Source organism: Lipotes vexillifer, unplaced genomic scaffold (genome assembly GCF_000442215.2).
Source record: "Lipotes vexillifer unplaced genomic scaffold, Lipotes_vexillifer_v1.1 scaffold76, whole genome shotgun sequence".
NCBI classification, from domain to species: Eukaryota; Metazoa; Chordata; class Mammalia; order Artiodactyla; family Lipotidae; genus Lipotes; species Lipotes vexillifer.
Window position 1 is genome coordinate 3,985,776 of NW_006773751.1, and position 10,257 is coordinate 3,996,032.

The window sequence follows — 10,257 nt, forward strand, 5'->3', positions numbered from 1 at the left end:
TGATATGAACTCTGAACTTCACAACATACAAGTCTAAAAAGGAAGCACTTAACTTGACCTTTGATTTTAGAATACAGACTCCTTTAAAGTACAACCAGATGATTTAAGCTGGAGTTCTGTGAACAGAACACCAAAAACATGCTGAGTATCATATGACTATAATTCATCCATTAGTCACTGTAGTTAATTTCATTGGCTATTCAAGCCCTTTTTCATTCCCTCACAGTCCCATTAATGTGGCTTAAACTTCCTCCAAAGTATAATTATGCGCATTCATATGCAGTATAGTTGTAAATGTGATTCTGTTATGCATTCACTGTGAAGGTTTTTTTTTTCTTTTGGCTGCACCTTGTGGCTTATGGGACCTTAGTTTCCCAACCAAGGATCGAAACCCGGACCCTGGCAGTGAAAGTACGTACTGAGTCCTAACCACTGGACCTTCAGGGAATTGCTGAAGGGTTTTTTTTTTTTTTTTTTGGCTTAATTTGTTTTAATGTTCAAAAAACTGTTTTGGTAACTCTAGTCAGCCATTGATGGAGGTGGTGTTCTATTCATATGCAGATTAGTGGAGCCCAAGCTGCCAGGCTTCATTGCTCTCCAGCCTTCCATTTTTATGTTTTTCCTATGATGAGGCACATTCTTCTCAAACATGTTTTACTTTCCTCCTCATCTTTTTGGTATGTTAGTCAAGAAGGTAATGTTCAGTGGTAAAAAGAGAACCTGACTGGCCATCAGATAACTGTTGGATTCGATTCTGTTTTAGCTCTGTTCCCATCTGGTTACAACTTTGTGGAAGTCCTCTCACCTTTCTGACCTTCACTTTCCACATCTCTGAAGTTGAGGGGCAGGAATTCCCTGACGGTCCTGTCATTAGGACGTGGCGCTTTCACTGCCAGGGCCGGGTTCAATCCCTGGTCGGGGTATTAATATCCCATAAGCCGTGCGGCATGGCCAAAAAAAAAAAAAAAAAGTTGAGGGGGAGGACGGTATCAGTGGCTTTCAGATTATACTTCCGAGCCACATTTGGGATGGGGGTTGCAGGTGTAGACTTGAGCTTCTTGGGCTCTGGGACTCCATTTCTGCTGCTGAGGCCTGAGTAGCTGCACGTTTTTATTTTTTTATTCATGCTTTTCTTAAGAAAAGGTTTTGTGGTTTAAAAACTTGAAAACCACCAGTTTAGAGAATTTCTGGATCCCTTTGCATCTTATGGCTTTTATTATGTGACTCGTAAACTGAGGTTTGCTTTACCTGAGGCTCACATACACCTGTTGATGGAGGATAAGCACAGTTAGGCAGTACCGGCGTGGAACCGCGTGCTAGTCTGTGCTGTTTCTTCTCTGCTTTGGCGTGTTCTAGGTGCATCTGGTAAGAGAAAAAGCCAGAGGTAGATTACAGTTTTAATCATCCACACTGATATCCTCTCTTCTCTTAAACACAAACTACTAACCTGCTGTCAGCTTCCATTTGCCCTCCTTTTCACTGAGGAGGGCACATAGGATTTTTCTAGTTCTTCCCACTCTGCTGACCTTCCTGTTACCAACTGTTCCTCGAGGCCACGCTCCCTAACATATTTCAAGCATCTCATTTACACACCATCCATTTACTATTTCTTCCCTTTCTGCTTCTTTCAATATGCAAACCATTTAGAATAATAGTAATAATGGCAGCTCACAGATGTTAGGTGCTTATTATGGGTCAAGAATTGTGCTAAGCACTTTACAGGCATCTTCTCACCTAATCTTCGCAAAAACCCTTTGAGGTATGAACCATTTTTATCACATGTTGCAGATGAAGAAATCAAGACTTGTAGATCTAAGAAACCTGCCCTATTGTATGTAGTAATGACAGACCCAGAATCCAGTCCAGGTGTGTTTCTGACTCCAGAATTGGAGCTCCTTATGGCTATGTCAAACTCTTCAAACAAGCCAGGAAATTGCTTCTTAGAAACCTTATTCTAGTGTATGAAGTTTATCCATCTATCATGGAATCATGTATGTGAATGAACTATCTCACTGTTAAAATGACCAGGAATCTTGAATTTTCCTAAGCAGTACCAGAATTTATATATTTTGTTCTTTTAAAATGAAGATGATTAAATGAAATTATAATTAATTTCACTGAACTTTAAAGCCTGGGTAATATTTTTTTCATGTAAATCCATTAACATATTGGAAATAATTATTTATCAGAACCTGCTTGGGCTTGGAAAATGACCACTGTACTTATATCTATATAGTACCAGAGACACCAATGCTTCCTAGCTTATATTTTCTCCTGAATATGTGGACTTACAGATTTGACCTTGATAGTTGATGTTAATATTGTTACCAGCCAGAGTTCTTGGACTCCTTGATCAATAGAAATTGATGATGCCAGACAAGAAATTCAGGCAGCACGAGGGAGCAAAAACAAGTAACAGTTTCCCTTGATCGCTCCCTGAGGAGGGGTGAGCTGGTGCCTTAAATGGGGTGAGGGTAGGGGCAGATCCATGGGTCAGGCCAGAGGCATGGCTTAGGTGGTCTGCCCACCCCCTTGGTGGTGCTGTGTGCAGGGATCACGGACAGTACCTGGCTTTTGCCCCTGACACCTCAGAAGTGGCAGTTGGATTTTTGGTCTGTTTGTATCTTGTTGTTCATAATTGGCTCCAACTGTGCATGCATGCAGTTATTTTTAGTCCCTTATTAGTTTCCTTGTAGTCTGTTTGCTCCAGGAGACGTTTGTCCAGGTGCAAGCACTGCAGCAAAGGGTCCCAGGTCCCAGCCTGTCTCAATATGACCACATACTTTGTACCGTAGCCTTTTTAGTAGGCATAGGGTGTGAACTTCTGTAACCTTCTCTGCTTCTCCTTCATCTACTTGTAACTACTTGTGCGATGCCTGTCATTCCCATAGACCATGAACTCCACGGAGGCAGGGGCCATGTGCTGTGGCACCTCCGTATCTCCAGATTCTGCCAGGTACTCACATATCTGTTGAATAAATGATTGAGAGTATGGGGCTCTAGGATCAGACCCCAGAATTCACACCCCGGCGCTGCCACTTAACTGGCTGTGGGCAGATGACTTACATCTTTGTGACTTAGTTCCCTCATCTGTAAGGAGGGCAGTAATATACCCAACCTCCTGGGGTTGAGGATTAAATAAGATAATACACATAAAGGCATACAGTAAACATTTTTAAAGCAAAATAAGTAGTCATTATAAAATAACAAAATTGAGCTTTATCAGGTCCCTGAACTGTAACACTTTTGCATTGACACTTTAGAGGGAAGGTCTAGAGACACAGTCTTTAGATTTTGAATTTTAAGTAGAATTTATTGTTTCCTGAAGGGTTATATCTGTGCTGTGACAGGTGGATCATGAATTAGCCCCGTGATCTGTTCAGAGGATGGCGTTATTTAGATGTGCCAAGTCTGCTTTCTGTAGGGAGCTGCGCACACACATCTCCACCTGATACAGTACTTAAACCTCACAGATCTGAACTTATTATGTGAAGGTTGGGTGAGATCACCACATGAACAGATTTAATAGGTAGAAATTGTTTGTTTGAGGTTTCTTAAGTGTATCTGTGGAATACTCTACAAAATTAAATTACTCTATAAGTTTAGATGGAGTGTTAATTTTAGCCCATTGCTCTAGACTCAGTTAATGGGGCTTCCCACGTCAGCCAGCCCCACCTGCCCCAGGCTCTGACCACTTGTCACACTCCTCCCATCCCAGCAGCAGGACAGCCCAGGCCCTGTCCCTAGGGTCCATCTCCTGACACTGTTGATTGTCTCATGCTTTCCCCAAGGATAGGGCTGATCTTAGGCAAGGCTGCTGTTTTGCTCATCAGGGGGAGAGCTGCTGAAGCTCTGGCTTCCCCAGAAACCATATGCGGGGGTCTGGGTAACACAAACCAGAAACATGGGGGAGCTCCCCCGTGGGCAAGCTTGGACAAATGAGAGACAGGAGATAAATTGCTTGCCTTTCCTCTTCCCGATGGCTGCTTTGATGTGCCTTGGGTCCCATATGGCCTCTCTGGAGAGGCCCCGTGTGAATGACAACCAGCTGCATATTCCTCTGAAGCTATGACCAGTTCAGGATCGGTAACACCCACCTTGTGGTTCCTCTTCCTTCTTCTGTCATTCACTCCGCTTTCCCCTCACCCCTGCCTCCCTGGCACTGCAGTGTAGTATTAGGGGATACGTTTTGATCAGGCTCTATTTTCTAAGGAACCCAAGCGGACACTTAATTTTGAATATTTATTTTTTGTGTTTAACAGTACATGGCTTGACTTTTTTTAAAAAGTCAGGTTTATTGAGGTATAATTTACATACAGTAAAATTTGCTCTAAATTTGACAGACATATATAGTCATGTAGCCACTGCCCTGCATTTCTGTCCCTCCAAAAAGTTCCCTTGTGCCCCTTTGTCATCAATCCCCTTCTCCTACCCCTACAGCCCCTGGAAACCACTGGTCTGTTTTCTCTCCCTACAGTTTTGTCTTTTGCAGAACGTCATATTAATGGAATCATACAGTACGTAGCCTTTTGAGTCTGGTTTCTTCAACTTTGCAAAATGCTTCTGAAGTTCATCCATGTTTTTGCCTGTAGTTTGTAGTTTGTACAAAGTCAGTATTTTGTTCTTTTTTTTATTGCCGAATAGTATCTCATTATATGGATGTACCACAACTTGCTTTTTCCTTCACCAGTTAATAGAGGCTTGATCATTTTCAATTTTTGGTGATTATGAATAAATCTTCTATAACATTCATGTATAAGTTTTGTATAGACATATAGGTTTTTATTTACACTGGGATTTCTGGGTGATGTGCTAAGTGTATGCTTAACCTTTTTTTTTTTTTTTTTTTAATTTACACAGACATTTAATTGGCTTTATTTATCTAGCAGCAGATTTCCCCCACCTGCCCCTACCCCTTCTCCAATTGTGGCTAGATAACATCGTTAGATAAGATTGTCAGTTTAAAACTGACCAACATAGAGAACAGACTTGTGGTTTTGAGGGGGAGAAGGGGTGGAGGAGGGATGGATTGGGAGTTTGGGATTAGCAGATGCAAACTATTATATCAATATATAGAATGAATAAACAACAAGGTCTTGATGTATAGCACAGGGAATTATATTCAATATCCTGTAATAAACCATAGCAGAAAAGAATATGAAAAAGAATATGTATATATATGTATCACTGAATCACTTTGCTGTACACCAGAAACTAACACAACATTGTAAATCAACTATACTTTAATAAAATAAATTTAAAAAAAAGAATGTCAGTTTAAAAGAAATCTGCATAATCCTAAAGATAACAGATGTTAATGTTCCTCAAAAAGGGGCAAGCTTGACAAATCAGCAGCTTGCTATTTCTGAGTTACTGAGAAGTAATTCTGTTACAGTCTCTACAGCTCATGATTTTGAAGACAAGGCTACTATTATTGCATTCCTATCAAAGCCCATAGTACATAGGTTTTCTTATTTTTTCTCTTTCTTTTTTCTTTTGGTGTATTCTGGATTAGAAAGTTGTGCTCCAGTATACACTGTTTGAACATTTCAGGATTTTGTTTGTATTGGTCTGCTACTATATGTTTACCTTTTAATAACTACCCCACTGTTTATCAAAGTGGTTGTATTATTTTGCATTTCCACCAACAATGTATGAGTGTTTTAGTTGCGTTGCATCTGCCAGAACTCAGTATTGTCAGTTGTTTTCTTTAATTTTAGCCATCCTAGTAGGTGTGGAGTGGTATTTGATTTGTGGGTTTAATTTGCATTTCTCTAATAAATAATGATCTTGAGTACCTTTCCATATGCTCGTTTGCTATCTGTATCTTTTCTGGTGAAATGCATTGACTGACTTTTAAAAGAAGATTCAGATTAACTTCTATCAGAGCAGTGATTTGATAAATATAATTCAGCTATGATAGCATATCACTAACTAAACATCTCTACCTTTTAGAAACAATCCCACTCAGTCCCCAGTATACTCATTCACTCATGAGTTTATTTTATTCATCAGACATTCACTGGGTATATTCTGTATGCCAGTCAATAAAAAGTAAGACTTAAGGAATTTATTATTTTTGTTTGTTTGTTTGTTTTTTGTTTTTTGCGGTACGCGGGCCTCTCACTGTTGTGGCCTCTCCCATTGTGGAGCACAGGCTCCGGATGTGCAGGCTCAGCGGCCATGGCTCACGGGCCCAGCCGCTCCACGGCATGTGGGATCTTCCTGGACCGGGGCACGAACCCGTATCCCCTGCATCGGCAGGCAGACTCTCAACCACTGCGCCACCAGGGAAGCCCAGGAATTTATTTTTTAGTAGGGACAGTCTCAGGACAGTGCTGTGATAGGAGGAAGAGCTGGTTTCTTATGGGAAGCATGAATCAACATAATATATGTAGGGAACTGTTTGATGAGCTAATTAAACATTCCAACAGCAGAACCTAAAACAAAAACAATATCCTCACTCTGCCCCCAAATTCCAGGTTGCATATCTCCTGAGACAGATTTAATCATGGCTTCATCTACTGTAGGGCAGAGAACCAGGGTTCTGAGAACAGCCTGTGTATCTTATCTAGGTATCAGTATGGAGCAGCCTCCCTCTCTGTGTCACAGCTTGTATCATACGGGATGGGGAGAATGTCCCCAGGCATCTGAATTATCTATCAAAAAACTCTGGTCTATAAAGAAAATGTGGCACATATATACAATGGAATATTACTCGGCCATAAAAAGAAATGAAATTGAGCTATTTGTAATGAGGTGGATGGACCTAGAGTCTGTCATACAGAGTGAAGTAAGTCAGAAAGAGAAAGACAAATACTGTATGCTAACACATATATATGGAATTTAAGAAAAAAAAATGTCATGAAGAACCTAGGGGTAAGACAGGAATAAAGCCACAGACCTACTAGAGAACAGACTTGAGGATATGGGGAGGGGGAAGGGTGAGCTGTGATAAAGCGAGAGAGAGGCATAGACATATATACACTACCAAACGTAAAATAGCTAGCTAGTGGGAAGCAGCTGCATAGCACAGGGGGATCAGCTCGGTGCTTTGTGACCGCTTGGAGGGGTGGGATAGGGAGGGTGGGAGGGAGGGAGACGCAAGAGGGAAGAGATATGGGAACATATGTATATGTATAACTGATTCACTTTGTTATAAAGCAGAAACTAACACACCATTGTAAAGCAATTATACCCCAATAAAACAAAACAAAACAAAAGCCTCTGGTCTAAAGCCATGTATTTCACTTCCTAGTCTCTGACTCAGAGCCTTATCACTCTTATTAAACATCTAGTCTTTTTTTTTTCCTCTTAATTTACTTATTTTTTAATTTATTTTTGGCTGTGTTGGGTCTTCGCGCTGCTGCGTGGGCTTTCTCTAGTTGCAGAGAGCGGGGACTACTGTTTGTTGCTGTGTGCAGGCTTCTCATGTGGTGGCTTCTCTTGTTGCAGAGCAATAGGCTTTAGGTGCGCCAGCTTCAGTAGTTATGGCACGCAGGCTCAGTAGTTGTGGCTCACGGGCTCTAGAGCATAGGATCAATTGTTGTGGCACACGGGCTTAGTTGCTCTGCGGCATGTGGGATCTTTCCTGACCAGGGCTCGAACCCATGTGCCCTGCATTGGCAGGCGGATTCTTAACCACTGCGCCACCAGGGAAGTGCCAAACATCTAGTCTTTAACACCACCGGTTGTCTGTTTCCCCAGCCCAGATAGAAACCACAAGGTAGAAAGGGACAGAGCTGGGTTATTTTTAACAGTAGCTATCACAACAGAAGTGGCAACTGGACATCGAGAGAATTAGCAGAACATCTGAAAAACAGAAGACAGAATAATGGATGTTCAAGATTATGAGATTCCCAAGTCATGGAACAAAAAGGTTATGCTTCCTCCCGCTCTCCAGCCCCCCAACATTGTCTTTTAAAGAAGTTAGGTAAATATGTGCTACATTTTTATAAAGATTTATGTGAAGAATGATTAAAGATAAGCCTCAGCATTTGAAGGTACAACTTTCTTTTTATGTTAACATTTATTTGCAGCAGATTCCTCATTGCTCTAGGATGCCAGGTGAAAAGAAATATCACTCTCCAATTACACTTGTTTTCCCAAGTATTTTTTGTTGTTGGGCTATGACAGATCTCTGGGAACAAGCAACTTCTAACTGACAGGGAGAGTGATGCAGCTGTGAGTCACCTGGAGATGTACCTTTGAGTTATTGACAGGGTGAAGGTGAGTGTTTCAAATATCTGTCTTAGACCTCTTCCACCTCCTCTGAGTGCGTCTAAATTTGCATAGATTGGAAATGTCTCTGTAAGGCAGGAAGCCCTGAAAGACAGATGTTTTTGAAACCAGGGATTTCATGCTGCAGAGAGATTGCCGCGATTGATTTGCTTTTCTGCTTATCTTTATTTATTTAATTTTCTTATGCTTTTGGGGGGCACTTTCAAGTGGAAAGGGTTGGTTACTCAGAATCCTCTTTCGAAGCACATTTTCATTGTTGGACCACACAAGGTCCATCTTTGGCTTTTATGTTGGTATATTTATGGCTGTCTCTATTTACTTATTCCCTTTATCCTCCTTTCCTCCCCTCAGAGTCAGTCTCTATAATGTGTTCCACACATATCTTTGGATTTATATTTCCTTGTAAAACACACAGAATCATTTTGTGTGCTAACTTACTTTCAAGTGATGTAAATGTGCTGTAGGTCTTACTCTATTTTCTATTTTTTCACGCAGTGCTGTCTTTTTAAGATCCACCTGCATTGCTGGTCCTGTATCCAGTTCATTACGTTCCACTGCTGCATAGTAGTCCATGGTGTGCATCCACCATGGTTTACAGATCCATTCCCTAAAGATAAACTTCAAAGTTGACTTGATTGCCTGCCACCATAATCGGTACCATCTATAACGAACAGTCTCATCAGTGACTGTCAGGACTTGTGCAAGTGTTGCTTAGGGAGTACTTTCCCAGGAGCAGGGTTGTTGGGTCACAGGATATATGCACATTTCATTTGACTGCCAACTGCTCTTCAGAATGACTTGCCCCGTTCATGTCCTTACCAGCAGTGTGTGATAATTCTTATTTATTCATCACCCTGTCAATATATAGCATTGTCCAACTTTATGATTGCTTATTCAAATTGATAAGCATAAAGTGGTATTTTATTGTTTTAATTTGAATTTCCCTGGTTTCTAATTAATTTAAGCATTTCTTTATATATTTGCTAGCCATTCAGGTTTCCAATTCTTTGAATTGTAATTTAAGCCCTTTGTGCACTTTTCTTTGGGGCTTTCTGCCTCTTTCTCACTAATTTGCAAAAGTTCCTGTATAACCTGTGGTTTTCAAACTTTACTGTGTACATGAATCATGTTAAGATGCAGATTATGTTCAGTAAGGGTAGGATGAGGCTCAAGACTGCGTTTCTAATAAGCTCCCAGATGATGCAGAAGCCTATGGTCCTGGACCACCCTGTGATTAACAAGGTTCTAGATGTTAGCTTGAGGCTTTTGCAGAAGTCTGTCCTTCCAGAGTTGTCATGTGTCTGTCACGTTTGTTTAGATTTAATGTAATCAAACACATCAATATTTTGCCTTATGGTTAGTGCTATTTGGGACCTGTTTAATAAGTCCTTTGTCATCCCTGGGTCACAGTGATTTTCCTCTCCATTTTTCTTTTTTAACTCTGTACTTTTATTTCACACTTAAGGATTTAAATCCATCTGAAGTCACCTTTGTATTGGGTATAAATTAGGTAACCAATTTTAATTTTTCTCCTCATACTGATCTTGTTTTCTCAGATCCAATAGTTCATTGTTTCTCCATTTGATTTGTCTTTTTAAAAAAAAAAATTTTTTTTTTGAAAATTAATTTATTTATGGCTGTGTTGGGTCTTCGTTCCTGTGCGAGGGCTTTCTCTAGTTGTGGCAAGCGGGGGCCACGCTTCATCGCTATGCGCGGGCTTCTCACTATCGCTGCCTCTCTTGTTCTCTGTGGAGCACAGGCTCCAGACGCGCAGGCTCAGTAATTGTGGCTCACGGGCCCAGTTGCTCCCCGGCATGTGGGATCTTCCCAGGCCAGGGCTCGAACCCGTTTCCCCTGCATTGGCAGGCAGATTCTCAACCACTGCACCACCAGGGAAGCCCTGATTTGTCTTTTTTTTTTTAATTTATTTTTTATTGAAGTATAGTTGAATTACAATGTTGTGTTAATTACTGCTGTACAGCAGAGTGACTCAGTTATACATACATATACATTCTT